This window comes from Taeniopygia guttata, chromosome 1 (assembly GCF_048771995.1).
Source record: "Taeniopygia guttata chromosome 1, bTaeGut7.mat, whole genome shotgun sequence".
Classification (NCBI taxonomy): domain Eukaryota; kingdom Metazoa; phylum Chordata; class Aves; order Passeriformes; family Estrildidae; genus Taeniopygia; species Taeniopygia guttata.
The window spans coordinates 61279380-61298415 of NC_133024.1; the positions used below are offsets into that span (position 1 = coordinate 61279380).

Below are 19036 nucleotides of genomic sequence, written 5' to 3' on the forward strand. Positions count from 1 at the left end.
CACACAAACTTTATCAATGTACAGTTTGGTATATTATCATTGTATTTTAGAATCAACTGCAGCTTAAAACTAAAACTGAATGAGACTAACCCCCTCCCACCTCTTTTCCCAGCTTACAAAAAGTTTTTTGTCAGACGTTGATGTATTAACTAGATTGCTATATGAAACACTTTACAGGGAACTTGTAAAGTGTAACAAGCTCCAAGTTCTAGCAGAGTTTGTAAAAGTTGCACTTCAGAAAACCTTTCCAGACCCCTATTGATTGCACTGGTATAGCTTGCACACAACTTTTAAAAATCTGTTTTCTCTGCACCTTTGGCAAGCACACAGGAAGAAAAACTGTGAACACTTTCAATCTGTACCAGCATTCTTTCTGCTTGAAAGGACACATGCAAAATTAAGAAAAACAAATAAACTAATTTCTAAATTATACCAAGTAATTTTTATATTTCATTATAGTAGTAATTAAAATGTTCTTTCCCCCCCCAATTATCACAAAAAATATTAAAACTAAATATAGTGGATCATCTAAAAGAAAGCCAGATCTGTCTTAGAATATAATCTTCAGTTTCTGTATGACTATTACAATTTTTCTAGCATCTTTTCAGATTAAAAAAATTATTAAAAAAGATAAATATTTTCACGTTCTCCAATAAATGTAGACTTAGATTATTATACTATTACATTCAGAAAAGATTATCCTATTATTATAGCTCAAGTTTCCAAAACCTGAAGTGTATAGAATCATTAGTGATAAAAGAAAACGTGACAATCCCTCTTCAAACAACAATAACTGTTCAATACAAACCAGCTATGTAATGTAAAGTTATTAAGACAGGAAAACTGGTTCTCCTTTTAAACACCTTAAATTTCAAAAAACCAAAACTTTAAAATCTAACAACTATTGGTTCTCTACTACATTCATTAATCTCTGGTTTTCTTACCAAAAAAAGAAAAGTTAGTTTTATCAAGTTCTCAGAAGACTTGCTCACGTAACAGTCACAAACCTTGTGTAAAATTTTGTGTTCCCCTAAGTTGGCAGTTTTTTATGAAAGGCCATGCAATTACTGCTGTTCAAATCTTCTAACTCTAAAAGGTATAGCAAAGCATTTCTTGTCCTCAATAGAATATTGAAGTTGTTTGTGCAGAAACCCTCATAGTCTGTGCACAGGATCAGTTTCCAAAGTACTTCTAGGAAAGTGAAAAATATATTGGTCAGTATTAGCTACACTGCCTTCCTGGTTGCTGTCTTATCTCAAATTGGTAAATAATTACAAACCATAGGCCAGTAACAGAGCAACATTTTTTTTTCGTTGCCTTACATATAAATAATAACTATTTACAGTATGCCAAACCACAAATCTTAAACTGATATTTTGTTACATCTCAGTATTGTATGGGACTATAATGCCTAAAGATGAAAACCAGGCCCATAGCTCAGAATGAAACCTCACTTGTAAAGGGCTAGATTTGCTGCTTGTCTGCTTTCAAAGATTTAAGGTCAGAGTGACAATGCTATAAAATAAGGGTCAAAGCACAAAAAGACCAAGGCCACAGAACAAAGAGCTTTTCGTGTCCTGAAAGAAGTTGCTTTTTGTAAGCCTGCCTTCTGGCTCAGGCAGTAAATTTGTCTTTTTCTTAACATCATCACTACATGACTTCTATAAAATGCCAGACAACAGCATGACTTATGAAGGTGATACTGACCTGTTTGAAGAAATCAACTCAATTGTTAAGGAAATCCACTAGTTAATAGCAGAGGAACACCTCCTAGTAACTGCTACTTTTACTTTTCCAGCCATTAGCTGTATTTTTACAACTTCATTATTTAATTAGCCACTTCAGCAGAAGTTTCAGGTGTCCGTAACACCCTTGGGGTGCAGATTATCTTATTGTTTATTCAGTGGTAGCTGGTGTAGCAATCTTTCCCCCACCTCTCCATGAAACATTAATAGAATCCTACTAATCTTAATAGATAACCATCTAACACACAAATCTGTGTACTCCCTTTCAAAAACATTTCTTGTTTGGCTCCCCACTTCCCATCAATGAGACCCACTACTCACAGAACTGAACTAATACAAAATAAAATGGTGCTTTCTAAGGCTGACACAGATCAATAAACGGTAAATATAATTTTTCCAGCTAGAAAACCAACTTCACTTAGAACATGCTTTTCCAAAGTAATAAAAATAGCTTTGACAAATGAAAGGAAATTTATCCACAAAAATAAAAAAAAAATAAAATAAAAAAAAAATAAATTAAAAGGATCCTGGGTGCTTCTAGCTTTATACTAAGCTTGATTTTCAGTATTTCACTAACAAGCTTAAAGTAAAACCATGCTGAATTGCTGAATCAATTAGATGTTAATACATTAAGAAAAAGGATTTATAATCCAATACTTAAAGTAAACAAGTAGTTAAAAAAAATAAGAATTGTACTCTCAAACTAATAAATACCCACAAACCTAAAAGATGTTAAATCTCTGAAAACTAGCAGAGATTTACTCTAGTTTATTCTGAATTTTTTAAAAATAAAAAGTTACTTGACAGCATGCTCCTTGCAAGAAGTGTTTCTCCATTGTAATCCAAACCTATATGAAAGAACCAGAATTATCTGCATTATCTTTTATAGCAGGTCTAAGGCAAGACATTTTGAAAACACAGATCTTCCACACTTCAAATAATTATTTTCCCCTTCAAAACAGATGGCTTCTGTCTTCAAAATTACTATTTTTATTGTTTTTTCAGTCCTACTAACTTACTTAAAAGCTGAAACTGGAGATTCAGATATGTGGAATTAGGTTAAAAAAATATACAAAAAAATGCCTTACCTTTTGAATCTGGAGATCTATAACAGCTGAGTTTCAGTGCTAAAAAACCAGAAGTTTCATGAAACAAATCACTTGGCTTTTGATCTACCTTAAGCTATAATATCTGATTTCTATAATAATTATTAAATGTAACATTTAATAAAATTATCTTTTTTATTTTCTAGAAAAATTTTATATAATTGAAAAATACCTGAATATAGGAAAAGCCTGGTGTAATGTATGAAAGGCCCACTCCAATCATCCTACACTTTCTGAAGGAAATGATTACTCCTCATCTCTTAAGAAGCACTGGTGCGAGTATACTGATTTTTCTTGTGGTGAATAGCAGCCCACAAGTTAAGGAACTGATGCAAACTGGCAGATTTCCCCTTCTAATTCTGAGTCATATGCGTCATCTTTTTGTCAAAAGCTGGGAAGAAAAAGAGTCTCTCTTCCAGCCTGCCACATGAAACCACCTGCTTAAAGGCAGAACAGACTAATATTGCAATACTGGTCTGTGCATTGCTGGTACTTACACACTTGTTCTTGCTTTGTTCAATTAAACAAAATACTGAAGCCAGCTTTAATGGTAATGACTGAACTTATCTCTTTGATTTAAGGCCAAAATTCAAGCTGGTAAAAGGAAAAAAAAAATAAAAAAAAGAGAGAAAAGTCATATTGGCATGAAAATGCTTATTCTTAAAATCCTAGTGTCTTACCTGCAAAAGACTAAGTGTTCAGTTCCTTAAAAGCTTGGTTTAATGCGTATTTGGTTTAATCACCTAGAATCAGACAGGTTTCATAGAAATACATTCCAAAACCAAGAGTTATGTGTGTGATTAAGACATCTGTATCACTGTACATGGCTGCCAACTAATTCCTCAAACCCACTCCCCCAGTTAAACCAAAAATCTCCCCTAAACCCTAGAGAACCTACCAATTTCTGTAGGTTATATTCCACATGCTCCTTGTGCATTTTGCAAATTAAGAACCAATAAAACTATTTTTTTCTTGGAAGACTGATGAAGGCCAGTCATTGTCGGACTGTATATACTGTGTTATGACACAATAGCTCTCTTTCAAAGGCATCAGCACCAGTTAAGGTTGGGCACATCACTGCCCACAGATTAAATATTTTCAAAAAAAGTTATTGCATCTAAAGCAAATTTTAGACATTAATAGTAAGTTGTGCAAAAGAATGCAAAGGAAATACAACTTGACTAACTGATCCAGAGTGTAGAAACAAACATGTCATTTTAATAATAGATCAGCCTTTTAATATACAAGTACACAAAATATAAAAGATATTATATATATATGCACATAAAGTTAGATAGAAAGACAGGTATAAACTCACACACACACTCTTATATAAAATGCCCTTTGTTTTCAAATTTGTACTGTGCCACAAGCATTTACACGGCTGGGTGCATACATTTCAATATAATGAGAAAATTTGCATTGCTAAAATAAGAATACTAGAGTGCTTTTCAAGAACCACGACACCATCATTTGCATTACAGGTTATTTTTTACAAGTATTTAAGATGTTCTGTAAATCTATAATGAACATTGCAACAGTGAAAACTGTAATTTATTATGTAATGAACTGTTATATAAATTGTTTAAATTGTGAACAATATACATAGATTATCTCTTTTACTTTGTTAAATATTAAATACAGCACTTATTGCTCATCTTCAACTATTTTTTCCCCATTCTATATAATATATTTTACTTGATAAAATTAGAGACAAAAAGTATCTCTCTGATGCCTTATCCTGGTTATCATGTGGTTTGGTTTTTGTGTATTTTTTTAATACAAAATTAATTATTCATACTGTCATCTTAATTTGACTAACTTTACAGTATTTTGTAAGAAAATGTTTCACTTATCATATATTCCATTTTCCTCAGTACTTAACAAAAGATATTTAAGCTTTTCTGCAATGTTACCTTACCCCCCCAAAACCCAGTATCTTTCCAAGAGTTTGATGCAGTACATGACAGCAAATAAAACCAAACAAAACCCACCACTGAGAAAGTTATGCCCTTTTGACAATGGCAAGAGTGAATAAGGTAAGGCACTGTGGAAGATGTTTCTTAACTTGTAATTCAGCAAAGCATAACAACTCTCTTAACTTCTTTCTCATTCAGTGAAGCACTCCAAGATATGAAAAGTGAGTTAAGGAAACCATTTAGGAGGGTAATCACAAAGAGCAGCTTTTGCCTGGGGGAGACCCTGGAAAAGTCTCCATTGGCTCCCTCTTTTTCATCTCAGGGCCACAGACACCCATAACTGTTCTGGGGTAGGCTGCTGCTTTGAATTGCCCTCTAGTGTTAGCCTTCATTAATTCCTACCCCAATGACAAATTCTGTTCACATTTTTAATAATAGAAAGTGGGCCAGCAACATAAGTTATATTAAACTAAAAAAAAATTAAACAAAAAAATTTGAACAGTGTTCCAAACTCGTTTGCAGGTCAGAAGACTGTGAGGTTGACAAATAAGTATTACACACCGAAAATACAGGAAGTCTATATACCTAAATGGCCAAAAAAACCCCCAAAAACCAAAAAACAAGGACAACAGATTTATGAGAGAACTTATGAACATTATGTTTCACATTTCAGTGAGTTTCGTATGCAGTTTCACAAAAATATAAATTTCTGAAGCAAACACTTAATATTCACAGCCAAATTCACTGTCATTATGGTGGGATCAAAACCTCAAAAAAGCCAGAGAAGTTGCTGGTGTCAACAGAACACAGTTTAGCAGTACCAATACCCTGGAAGGAATTATTCTCCAACTGCTAATTCAAGAGTCTCCTCGTTACACTCTAAACCCAGATGCAAAACAGGCACCATGAAGATCCAGATTTTAAACCTGGTAATACTAGGAAGAGAAGGCAAGTATTTTCCCCTGATTTTATTTCATGAATCTGGGACTTAAAGAAATATCGCGCATATATTAATAACACTTGCATGCCATACAAGCTATGGATTTCCACATACATAGAATTAAAGATCAGCATATGACCCTTTGTTTAAAAAACACTCTGGTCATACAGAACTACAATCCCTCACTCTGACAGAGCTGAAAAAATATTTTTAGAATTAGGTGTTAACACAAAGAAGAAAAGTACAGATTTGAGTGCTGCTTTTATAACTTCTCTGTTTGGCATTAGAAACAGCGTTTTCCCTTCTCCTGAGAACCTGAAAAAAATATTTTGGTTTTAGGGGGCAGAAAGACAGGGTAACCAGTACATAATCATTCTTTTTGATCAGGAGTTCTTTTTGCCTGTGGAAAATGCTGACAATAAGTGTTATAGTATTAAAAGGGAACTCTGTTCCATAATAAACTTTTCAATATATTTCCACTTAGAGAAGGACTTTCTTATAAGAGCCACTGCAATGTTTCACGACAGATGGAGCATCTTCTTTGTCTAATTTTTGAGCTTGACTAAAAGATGGACTAAGAGAACAGAAAACTGCAGGCTAAGAGAGAAGATGCAACAAGAGAAAGCAAGGTATTTTCAGAAAAAAGTGATAACATTCATAAGACCACAGTATCTACCCATTCTACCAGGAGAAAATTTTGCTCCAAAAGAATACAGAAAATATAAAGCAAATGTTTTCATTTATCAGACCCACTGGAAGTCTTGTTAAATCTAGAAGTGACTTACATGATGTTATATCTCTTTTGAAGTAGGAAATGATCAGTTAGATTTGGGAAGATCATAATCATGTTCATAATTACAATACTTTCTAAATGTCTAAGTTAATTTCCATATGAATACTAAAATGCATTTCCTTCTGTGTGGAGAAAGGGCACTTAAAAAAATAATGAAAAAAATTCTAATTGTTCTTCAACTAGGAAGTAGAAGCATAAAATCACACAAATCTTTTACTAAAGGCTTAAAAAAAACCCATCAACAAACCAAACCATCCACAAAACAAAAGAAAACCCTGTAAGACACTCACAGGAAGTAAAAAGCAAGCTCTTAAAATTTAGTGGGTTAAAGTAAAGGTATAAATACTTCAAAGGTATTTGCACATTACTAAGATTTTTAAGTACCTCACAAATTAAAGAGATGTTGCTGATATCTTGCTTTGACTAGATTATCTTGATAACGTATTTCAATAAAAAGAACTAATTATCTTATAATACTGGTCTAAAATTTTAGAGTAACAAAAACATCCTGCCCCAAACAAATGCAAAAAAAAAAATTATCAAGAATGTTTGAAAGAAATTCAAAATTAACAAAGCTGGAAACAATTGTTTATTCAAACACACTAGTCAACTAGCAATTGCATCTTCATACATGCCCTGTTTTTAGTGTGCAAACAGCAATCTAGACCAAGGTGTATTAAGAAGCCATCAATACACCATATGAACACTTTACAATTTTGATTACATTTCTCATTCCCCCACTGAAACCTTCAGTGTATGGGTCTACATAAATTTCTCCTTAGACTTCTGTTGAAATTAGACAAAAATAACAATAAAAAGGGGCAATGCCTTACTTATATATAGATTTACATTTGACTGAGAAGAATAAGCATTTAAATATCCCAGTTAGCATATTTTAACTATTTTTCCTAAAGAATTTTCATGCCATTTACTTTTCTTTTCCTATTGATTAGCAAGACCATTTTATCAACAGACAAGGAAAAATGATGTGTAAGTATGCCAGTCTTAAATTCTTCTTATATACAAGTTTCATTGAATGTCTGAAGTAATAATAAAAATTAAGGTCTACTTAAATCTAATAGTCTACAAAACTCAATTTTAAAATGATGAAGGGCTGGATTTAGTTTAAACTAACAAAATACAGAAAATTCAGTTGCTTCAGATTTAAAACTTAAAATAGTCATGCCTAAGATAGCAAACAATGGTTGATTTTACATGTATTGTAGCAACTAGGAATTAGTTGCATTTATAGCTACAGATCTCTTTCAGGAAAATTATTTCAGTTGCCTTTGCAAAGCAAGAGAAGTCCTTAAAGAAATCATAAACAAATTGTAAAAGTAATCTGCAACAGTTCCTTTTGGATGAGCAATAAGCATGCATTGACAGCTTTCAAATTATGATTTAGTTAACAATACTTGTAGACCCTCAAGTGTTATACCTACAGTAGGAACAGTAGAGGTGGCCATGAAAAGTACCACAACTGAAGCACTTCAGTAAAGAAGTCTGCACATTTTTATCTTTTCAACCTCATTACAATTAGATATTGCAAAACAGTTTACAAAGTCAAGCACACAGCTTGCAATAGCCACATAAGCAATTTTTAAGGAGCAAGCACTGCAGGCCCTTTATTCAGGCTCAACTTCCAATAAAATCTGTAGTTGTTTTGCTAAATAAGAACTACAATAGGAGAGGCTAAGAGCAGGAAAATAAAACAAATGCACCCCACCACCTTTCTTGCAAGTTTCACTTACTCTTCGGGTCAAGAAACATTCATATTGACTACAGAGTAAAAAATAGCTCTAGAAAAAAAAAATTAATATGGGCCAAAATTCAGCACAAAAATATTCTAGAGCAAATCAACACCTTAAGTGGACTCTAATCATAACTGACAACTGCAGCACTCTTAAAAGATACTAGGGCTTGTAAATGGGAAAGACTCAATTACTACATTACTGCAAAATTCTTTGCACTTTCTAAAAAAACATTTAGACTTGTCTTAAAGTTCTAAATACTTTAATATGTACTAAATTTGTAAAAGGAAAGGAAGTGTGCATCTAATGAGAATACCATTCTGCAAATCCTTATTCATGGTCGTGAGTCATTACAACTACTTGTGTATATTAAAGTTTGTAGGATTAGGCCCTAAATGTAAAATCCCTTTGATTTACAGTTGTGAACCAGAAACCACCTTTTTTGCTGAATAAGAATCTATGAAAAATACTCTGAACCTGTGTCAGACCAAGGAACACTCCATCAAACTTTCACCTTTTAAATATCTCACAAGGGAGTCTTAGATACCTTTGCCTTGCAATATAATCCTGATTTTCATTAACAAGAATGTAACTGCTTTTGTACAGGAAAAAAAAAAATGAACAAACTCAAACTGTTCAGTGAAATCCTCTAAAATCCTTCTTTTCCTAAGAAAGCTACTAGAAAAAAAAAAAGGGGGGGGGGAAGGAAAAAAGAAAAAAAATAGAAAAAGAAAATAAGAAAGAAACAACAGCAATGCAGCACCTCCAAAGCAGTTTCTGGACAGACCGAAATATTTATTTATTTGGGAGCATATTAGGCATGTTACCCAAACACAGTTACAACATTAAGAGAAGTACTTTCACTGTATGTTTAACCACATAAAGAAAGGATTAAAACTGAAAGAATTATCTACTCACTAATCACAAACTTCAAGGCTTATAAAAGTTAAGGTTTACTTCCTATACTTTCTGTATTCAAAATTTTCTTACTCAACTAATAATTTTCTCTAGGAGGTCTTAGCTACCCTAAAATCATAGTATTGTATGAAAAATATATTCAGAACCCATCTGCCTCAAGTACTTCTGCAACAAGAGGTGTACTGCTGGCAAATTCCAATAACTCTTCAGTTCTACCAGCCATTTCTTACAACAATGAGGAAATATGAAATTTACACCTCACTGGATTTGCTTGGTAGAAATTAGGAGTTACTGGGATAAACTGAAATCTTGGGTTTTAAAAACATTTCTGATTTTATGGCACAATTACTTCCTACAAAGAAAAAGTGTTCTTGAAGACAGACAGATTTGATTAAGGATAAAAACTGAATTCCAGCTGAAAGTTGGAATTGCTAAAGTCACAACATGTTCATAAAATTTGTTGTACTGTAATATGTTCTGCTGCAGATAAAGTCTTACAGATTTTACTATTCCATTTTGTCTTTAAACAAATTTACTCAATCCAAAACCGGTAACTATTTTCATTTCAATTGTCTGTGTAAATGGTTAGTTAAGACTATTCGTATATGAGTAGATAGGTTATGATTACTCTGAATGGATTTCTCAGTTTCAGCCGAATGAGTACTTTTAGTGCAAAGCAGGACTTGCAATATGAGTGTAGTACAGTCCATATTAATTCCTCTTAATTGTTCAGTGTTCTGCTATATAAGATCTGTTTGTCAACAAATAAGATAGATGAATTTTCTGAATATTCTGGAACAGATGGATGGATCTGAAAACCTGTTCTTTTTTTCTGTTTTCTGCTTTGCTTGTCAGGTAGCTACTTTATTAATGTCTTTAAAACCAAATTTTACACACTACATGGAAATTCACTCAGCTAGCTCTCTATTCTATTCTTTAACACACCCTCCCAACAAAAAGAAAAGTTATTGAAAAATAATTTTTTATATCATCCATACTTTGTTTTTGGATTAGCAACATTTCAGTTGGAGTAATTCCCAAGACAGAAATATGAGAACAATAGTATATGGAGAATTTATATAGCTCAAATGGATCAAGGCTGTTGCAAACTCAGCTTTTTATACATATTTTTGGCCACTTCATTTCCTTCTGAGCACAGTCTGTATTAATACTTTTAATTAGTGTTTTATAATTTTACAGGAGAAGTGTAAAGAAGAATTATTTTAACAAATAATAAATTCTTGAACAATCCCATTAGAACTGGCCTATTTTGAATAGTCTGAATAAGTTATACTACTGTGTACATTTTTTTAAATAAAGAACATATGTAATAAGAGAAATGTTAATATAATATATACCATGCTCATGCTCCATCAACCTTCCAGAGAGTTTTTCAATCACAGGAGTAAGCCATTCTCCAAAATCAGCTCTCTATTGAAAGGTCAAAACCTGCAATAAAAATGTCATGTATTATAACATATTTCCAACACCCACAGTTTCATGGTTGATCCCCAAACATAGATGTAGGTCATCAGCTTGACCCTCGCATTGTCTAGGTTACAGGAAATCTTAATTTTAAAAATACTTTTTTTTTAAAACCAAACTGACTTGATTAGGAACACCTGTGATATGCCTCTTTATTATCAGAAGCCTCCTGAAACAAATCAGATTAGCATGTTTCTGCTTTCATTCTACCCACAGCATTTTAAGATGAAAGTAAGAGGAAGGAGGACAAAAAAAAAAAAAAAAAGAAAAAAAAAAAAAAGAAAAAAAACTGAGTAAGGGGTGTTGTTCTCCCCTTCCTACCCACTACTAATCCCTCCTTCCCCCTTCAATCAAGCAAACATGTAAGTTTTTTTAGTAAGTAAACAACTTAATGGATGTGTGATTACTGCTGTCATATGTCCATATTTGCTGAGATATGCTATTGACTGTTAAGTATTTAAATTCTAGTGTTTCACTTTAAGGAATTTGATTTTTTTTTTTTTTTTTTGCTCTTCAAGGCAGTACCATTAAAATTCAGCCTACAAATATTAGCTACTTTACAACATATAATGGAAAAACTATGCTAATATAATACATTCTGAGATTAAATAAAATTTTAAGAGTTAAAAAAAAATTTTTAAAAATTAAAATAAAAAGAAGCCCTGATTAGGTAAGAACAAAGGATAACTTGACAGATGCAGTAAAGATACCCAAATAGCTACTGGAGGAAATACTGCATTCACAAAGACCAAATTGTAAATTTGTTTTGACTTTATTTGAACTTTTCATTGTAGACACCATAACAAGACACATCCTATGCCTAATAAATTAATAGCTGATGCCTAGATCAGGTCACCTGCTTATAAATACTTCCACAATTTTGTTTTTTCTTTGAGAATATTCCAGAAGATACTACAACCCCCCTCACAGCTATGAAGTTCTAATAATCACCCTGCTTTAACAAGAAAAAGGAGTTTGTATCTTCATGTATTCCAGACATCATCTATTTCACCTTTTTAAAAAAAAGTTTTTGTTCTTAAACCAAACCCACCAAAGTTGTGGTCACTCTCTGTGCTTATATTGAGATTTAACATACTTGAAGATTATATTGAAACTGGACTTACACAAAGCTATTTAATATGAAAATACATGCCTAAGCCCTATACGATGTGTAATTATCTTTTTCTCAGACCAAATCTTCAAGAGAATTTCAGTTCATGCTAAAAAAAATAATTAGTTGTAACCAGATTCAATGCTAAAAAGTTTGTTAATAATCTATTTACTGCAGATTCACTCACTACAGTTTCTGAAATCAAACTAAATAGTCACGGGGTGGGGGGGTCCTATTTCTAACAGTGGTTTCCTTTAGACATTAATAACGATCACTGAAAGTCACTCCTATCTTTCAGTTTTAAGAAATATAACAATATCACCTTCAGTTTTAGAAGACGTCTTGGGAAACCTTTAACAAAATAAAAGCTAAATGTAAATAATTTGCATTTGCTACTGTTGTGTGCACATTGTAATAAATGTGTGTGTGTGATGTCATCCTTATACACTAGCAACTGTCTATTACTGAGCTCTGGAAAAGTGTTAAGAATTACATAAAGTTTAAAAATTTAGCATTCTCTGTAAAAATTTTTTTGTTTGTTTTAATGATGCACTAAAAATATTATTACATGCAAATATTAGAATAAAAAATAGATCAACTTCAAGTGTTAGCTCGACTACAGCTCAAGTTGTTCTCCTTTCTCTAACACTCATCCAAATTTTCTAAAGCTCTTACACAGCATTCAAAGCTAAGATCAGAACTATTCCTCAATTGTGGTAATATTAGCTGAATCCCAATGTTTCGTTATTAGAATAAGTATTTTAAAAACGTACAGGAAAGGGTTAAAAAAATAATCAATACAGACATCGCCTTACACCCTTATGGGCAGAAATTTTTATACCTAGCTTACTCTGAATATTTCTGAAATTGTCCAGTATCCACAATGAAGGCATTTTTCAATAAAGAGATTTCTTTTTGAAATCCAACTTATGTATAAATACACCAGTAACCTAAAAATTCTGCATAACTCCTGCCAATAATGCACAAAAAAACCCTGCAAAGCAACATTTTCACTGAATAAAAGAGGTTACTGGAAATCTGTGGCTACCCCTCTCTACTCTGCCTCCTGTCCCCTTTCTATCTGAGGGGCATATCAACTTTTTTTTTCTATCTTTAAAATACATTACTAGTTCTATTAAAAAAATAGATGGCTGTGAGAAGAGTCACAGGGGACTAAGTTCAAATTTGGGCAGCCTGTTCAAACAAAATTTTCCAAGTATTACTGATAATAGAAAACAATTTTTTGAGATCAGGTTCCAGTGTTAGATATATAGTGTTTAGAACTTATAATAATAAATAGGTGAAAAAAAAATCCATGGAGAACACTTACTGGTGTACATGAAGTTATTTTTAGTTTTAAAAACTTTCTGACAAAAATATTTTTGTTTCTACAGAAAAGTCTACAATTTCATTCCCTATTTCTTTCATAGACAGTCAAAACTAGTCCAAGATGTGCTCTACCCTTGACAGTTTGTAATGAATGTGAATTACTCAAATAACATGCAATGGGCCTTTGGGTGTGGGTGGATGACTGCATCTACAAAGCAGAATACCTGCAGCATATTCGTAGAATACAGTGATAACCTTCTTGGGTCTCCCTTACATATTCAGTACTTAATTGCTCCCCAGAGCAAATAACAAAACCCAGTAAGGTCCTATAAGAGTACCACTAACTGATCTGTGGCTACTCTTCCTGTAAAGAAAGCTCATCTGCTTTTACATGTGTAAAAGTGTATCAGAAAAGCAGTGATACACCTGTCAGGATGGCTTCTGACTCTCAAGATGGGTGAGATGTGCATCTTCACACAGTGCTCACAGGCAGGATATACAGGCCCAGGTAGTTTGTATGCAGTCCCAGTTGTACTTCACTGCAGAATTTGACTTATTAGTCATAAAAATAATTAAGGAATTAAAGACTCCAATTTATTTTTCCTTCCATGACATTACATTTTGGATGGAATAGTAATAGGTTCAGAATTCCATGAGCTAAGGATAAAAAAAAACCCAAACAATGAACTAAATAGAAAAATAACCCCATGATACCTTGGTATCTTATATGTAGTCTGCCTTTAAAATGTTACTACAATAAGCTTTCTATGAAGTATTAGCCTAACACAGTAAAAGGTCACACAGATATAAAGTCATACTTTCAAATTATTGTTAATTCTGAAAATTAAAAATTCTCAAGAGTTACTTCCAGCTTCAGTAGATTTATATCTATAAAATGAGATGGTACCCCTTCAAAACTTTCAGTAAAACTTTAGAGGAGAAAAAGAAAAAAAAAACCCCGAACCAAATGAAGCTTATTTGGGTGTTTTTCCTAAGTATCAAGATAAAGGATTAGACTCAAAAGAAGCAAAGAAAAAAAAAGTAAAAAAAAAAAATACACTATGCTACATGTTATACCTAAGCAAGGTTTAATTAAGCATAGAACTTCAGCTTTCACTTATCGATAAAATATAAATATATAAATTTAGATATTCAAGTTCAATTGATATTTCCTCCAAATGTAACTTTTCCAGTGCCAAGTAATCCCAGTTAATGTTTGACATTTTAACTGAGGTAAAAAATGCAAGCAGCTCTACAAGGGTCTATTTAAGCTCATGATTCCCCCCCCCCTAAATATCTCAAAAATAAGGAGTACATCAAATATAACAAAGGAAAAGTTATTTAAAATACACTATATATTCATATTAGATTGCTTACTGCTTTCATTTTAGCCACACCCACCTTTATGTAATTGTAAAATATGAGAACAGTGCAGCTGAGAAATAAGAAAGCTTAAAAGAACAGTTGTTTCATGTAGGCAAATACGTGCTAAGCATGAATTTTAATTAAAATTAAAAACAGGTATAAATTGCATGCTATTTAACATGACTAGTGGGCAAAAATGCACACGCACCTGTACAATACTGAATTACAGGGCTTTTTTTGTAAATTAGCTATGAGTCAGGACAGTTATTTCATTGAAAGTGAAAGTCAGTATTTGTGAGTGCACTTCCACAGCGGAGTAGTATAAATCTCTTCAAATTGCGATATTTCAAAGTATACACAGCTACAGTGAAACAGCTTTGTGCACATTCCCATACTGACTGTCAAAAACATTTCTGAAAACACTCTGAAAGGAATGATGCAGAGCTAAAGAAATGAGTGCTAAATCTCAATAGGATCTTACCAGTATCTCAATTTCAAAGATTAAGTGGAATTTTCTATCAGGGCACAAAGGTATGAATTGCGGAGACAAACTAAGCAGCTATTCCCAGGAAAAAAAATAACTGAAAAAGTGTAATTTACATACTGGATTAAAAGAATCCAGGGAAACTAGGGATTTGAGACAGAAAAATCTCCTTGAACTGTTGGATTTCTGCATTACACAGAAAATACCTTGAATCACAATCCAGTTGCCATGCTGGAAAAGCTAAGTTTTGCATTTCACTTTAAGACTACACGCTCTCAGCCATGTACACAAAAATCTTTTGTACAGGACTTCTGCACCCCAACTCTTCTCTACGTCCCTCCTACGTCCCTCGGTTAACTCGTTATTTTCGGTGGCCGGAGCGCTAAGCGCAAGGCGGCCGCTTCTGGCTTTGAACGCCACGGAGGGATGCGCGGGGGGGCAGCGGGGGGACGGGGGGGGCAGAGTGGGGGGGAGGAAGAGGAGCGGGGAAAGGCTGTGACCCGGTCCAACCTCAGAGCCCCAGCCCCGCGTCCCAGAAGGCAACCAGGGGAGGCAGCAGCCGGTCCAGCCTCGGCTGAACGGGCGCCTTAACGGGGGACCCGATGCATTCGCTGCGCATCCTGCGCGCCCGCCAGCTCGACGGCAGCCCCGGGCGCCCGCCGCTCACACGGCATCGGGGAAAATATCCATACGCCTTCCTACCTCCGGTAAAAAAAAATTAAATAATGATAAAAAAAAGGTCGGGCGGCCGAAAGTGAAGAGGGAAGTCGGAAGAGGAATACAAAGTAACGCTTAGAAATTGTGGCTGGGAAGGAGCCCGCTGGCCTGGCAGCGCCCGAGCTCCCTCCCGGCCCCGCCGCACGGTGCTGTCCCCGCCGGCGCTCTCGCCACAAAAAGATGCCTTGTGAGCCTGTGTGCGCAACTCCGAAACGCGAGCGCCCACGCCAGATCCGGCCCCGAGGGGGTTAAACGGCGTCGTGGAGAAAAAGGCACCGTGTCACATATTATATGTGTATGTATGTGTGTGTGTGTGTGTGTGTGTGTGTGTGCGCGGAGGGGGAATCGCTCAGCGCACGGGCTGCGAGAGATCTCGGCGCCTATCACAATAAGCACGATCGCGTTCATACAGCTACGAGAGACCGAGAGCTGCTGGCCACCGAGAAATGACACAGAGACAACCACCAAAAAATAGCTAAGCCAATGACAAATAGCGACCCGGGTGACAGAGACAGAGAATTTTGTAGGCGGAGAAGAGGAGGTGAATGGCCAGCTCTGATCACAGTATTAGGCTGGGCTATCTATGGGGAGGGTATTTACTCGGTTTTGGGGTGTGTGGGAGGAGAGGAAAAACACCTACAAATAGCTGGCACGATTCAAATGGTTTCGGATTATGTTTCCCCCCCTTCGGTCCAGTAAGGAAACTCGCGTTTTAACGCTACGAGGGGGGAAAAAATAGCTCTGTGCAATAGGGGATGAAGAGCACTTTGGTCATTCGTTAATACCCAAAGGGGCAGAGATGATAAATGTGACAGCATGTGGCAGCACGACCGTCACCCGGGCTCCTGCAAAGGGCGGCTCCATATCGCGACACGGGAAATTAAGCGATTGAGTGGGAGGTGGAGAAAGCGCTTAAACAGAGAAGTTAATCTGCTAACATGGAGAGGAAACAAACGGAGAAAAAAACCCCGAAGGTTGTCCTCTATATATTTTTTTGGGGTGGGGGGATTGCGGGGGGAGAAGGGAAAGGGAAAAGAAAGAGCGAAGGGGCATTAATCCAGCTTACGAAAACACGAGGAGAGAGGAAGGAGGAGGCGGGGGGGGGGGGGTTGGGGGCGGCGGGCGAGAAAGGGAGATGTGCATGTAAGTGTGGAAGTCATCCTGGCGGCTGCTGCTGCAGAGCCGGGAAGCAGGAGCCTCCGTGTCCCGGGCGCTGCCCCGAAATTTCCACGGCGGAGAGCGGTGGGGGGTGGGGGGGAGAAGGCGGGAGGGAGGGATCCGCTGGCGGTGGTGGGGGTGGGGGGGTGGTAGGGACCGGAGGGGAGATGAGGGGAAGCCTGTCCTATCATGTCTAGGGAGCGCGGGGCACCGGGACCCTCTGGAGCTCCGGCTGTCCCGCGGCTCCCGCCCGCCCCCCCGCCAGCCTCCGCGCCGCTCTCCCCGGGCCGGGTGTAAGCGGCGCTCCCGGGATCCCCGCCTGGGCGCGGTGCCGGCCGGGGAGCGAGCGGGGTTACCTGCCGGAGAGACGGCCGCTCCCGACTGCTGAGGCTGAGGGAAGCGAGTGACAGATCCGCCCAGGACCTGCCGCCGCCTCCCGGAGCCTCCCGACCCGCTACCCGCCGGGCTTTCGAGGTGACTTTTCCCGGCGGCGGGTGCAGGTTGCCCCCATTTTCCAAAGACGCTCTTCCCCCGCCCGCCCAGCTCCCTCTGCCCCTGCCGCGCCCGGTCCCTCCGGCTCTTACCGCCTGTGCCGGCGGCGGCAGCGGCGGCACCCACTCCGAAGCGCGACGGTGAGGGTGGAAGCGGGGTAGCGGAGGGGAAGGGAGGTGAGTTTCGCGGGGCGGGAGGGCGGGCGGCCCCCGCGCCTCCCCCGCGGCGGCGGTAGCAGCGATGCGATCGGGCATCACTCGAAAATGGCGCCGAAAGAGCGGAGGGCTCTTCATTCAAATTCGTTAGCGCCAGCCCCGCCGCCCCGGGGCATGCCGGGAACGGGGGGGGGCGCGCGGGGGCTGAGGCGGCAGCGCCGCACGGACACGGCGCTCGCTGTCAATGCCGCCCCTCCCCCCCCGGCTCCCGCCGCCCGCGCGCGCGCTCCACGCCCTCCCCGCTCACCGCGCGCTCCCGACCCAACCGCCGCTAATGGGGAAAGGGGGGGCGGGGGGGGAAGAGAGGGAAGGAGGGAGAGAGAGAGAGGGAAATGTCACCCGGAGCCCGGGCCCGCGGGGGAGAGGTGGCGCGTTAGAGATGTGTGTGGGAGAGAGGGAGCGAGAGAGAGAGAGAGAGAGAGGGGGAGCGAGACCTCCGCTGGCCCCGCGAACTTGTCAAGGTAAAGGCGCCGGTGGAAGGGAGGGGGGTGGATAGGGGGGCACGACAGCGGATTTTGGGAAGGTAGGGAAAGGAAGCCCGGCTGGGGGAGGGGGATGTGCGCCAAGAGGACCTGAGGAAAATATGAACAGCGCCTCCCCCCGCGCCCCCCCCGCGCCTCCGAGGACCCCCGCGGCTCCCGCTGCGCTCAGGTTGCAGCCTGACCCCCCTTGTCCCCCACCATGGCCGCGCACCCCGCCGCAGCCAGAGGAGGGTTCGGAGCGCTCGGCGCTTGCCCGCAGCGCGCGGGCCCGATCCCGAACGCGATCCCGACTGGCAGCCGCCGCTCCCCATCCCCCTCTTGCCGCCGCACCGGCTCCGGGCGGCAGCGCCCCGGGGCGCCCCCCGACCGGGCTTGCGAGCAGCCCCTGAGCGGCGGAGTGCGGCTGTGTGGGCTCATCCCGGGACAGAGCGGGCCCGGAGCGCGCTACACCGGTCATTGCAAAAAAAAAAAAGAAAAAAAAGGAAAAAAAAAAAAAAAAAACAGAACCCCCCCCCCCCAAAAAAAAACAAACACCCCCCCCAAAAAAAAAGAACCACCAACCAAAAAAACCCACAAAAAGAAAACCAAACCAAACCAGCTAAAATACCCCACACCAAAAAAAAAAAAAAAAAAAAAAAAGGCAAAAAGCCCACTCGGAGAAACTTCACAGAGCGAGGTTCAACTCGGGCAGCGCTCCCGCCTCGGCTGCGCGCAGAGCGCTCGGAGAGAAGGCGAACTTTCATTTTCACGCCGCATCATCCCCTCCGCCCCAAGCTGACTGATCGTAAGATACCTGATGGCCGGGTTAGTGCTCTCATCCACGTTTCAGGGATGGGGAAGCCGAGATGGAGGTTAGCGAGCTGCCGAAAGCCGCTGGGGGAAGGCAGGCTACAGTGGCGCCCGAGCCACTCGCAGCCTGCACTTGACTTGTGCCTCATGAAGGGTCCTTCCCTGGGAGCTCCGCGGACCCTGCCTCGGCTGGGAGAGCCAGCGCATCCCTACCAGCCGCTCCTCGAGCTTTCTGTC

The 19036-nt window shown here is 38.8% G+C and overlaps 1 protein-coding gene and 1 long non-coding RNA gene across 51 annotated transcripts in view; one reads left to right on the forward strand and one right to left on the reverse strand.

Moving 5' to 3' along the window:
- Nucleotides 1-19036, reverse strand: part of LOC140684186 (uncharacterized) — a 71506-nt gene that overhangs the window by 4418 nt on the left and 48052 nt on the right. The window contains exon 3 of one of the 2 annotated variants that reach the window (XR_012056105.1): nucleotides 10531-10621. This is a non-coding gene — a long non-coding RNA (uncharacterized lncRNA). Of the gene's footprint in view, nucleotides 1-9028; nucleotides 10622-19036 lie in introns of those variants that run through there. The other variant, XR_012056104.1, reaches the window with a different exon arrangement.
- Nucleotides 17025-19036, forward strand: part of LOC105758667 (uncharacterized) — a 108817-nt gene continuing 106805 nt past the window's right edge. For 16 of the 49 annotated variants that reach the window (XR_012056048.1, XR_012056045.1, XR_012056050.1 and 13 more), the window contains exon 1: nucleotides 17057-17989. The gene's annotated coding sequence lies outside the window, so the exon portion shown is untranslated. Of the gene's footprint in view, nucleotides 17990-19036 lie in introns of all 49 variants that reach the window. The other 33 variants (XR_012056081.1, XR_012056077.1, XR_012056085.1 and 30 more) reach the window with 18 other exon arrangements.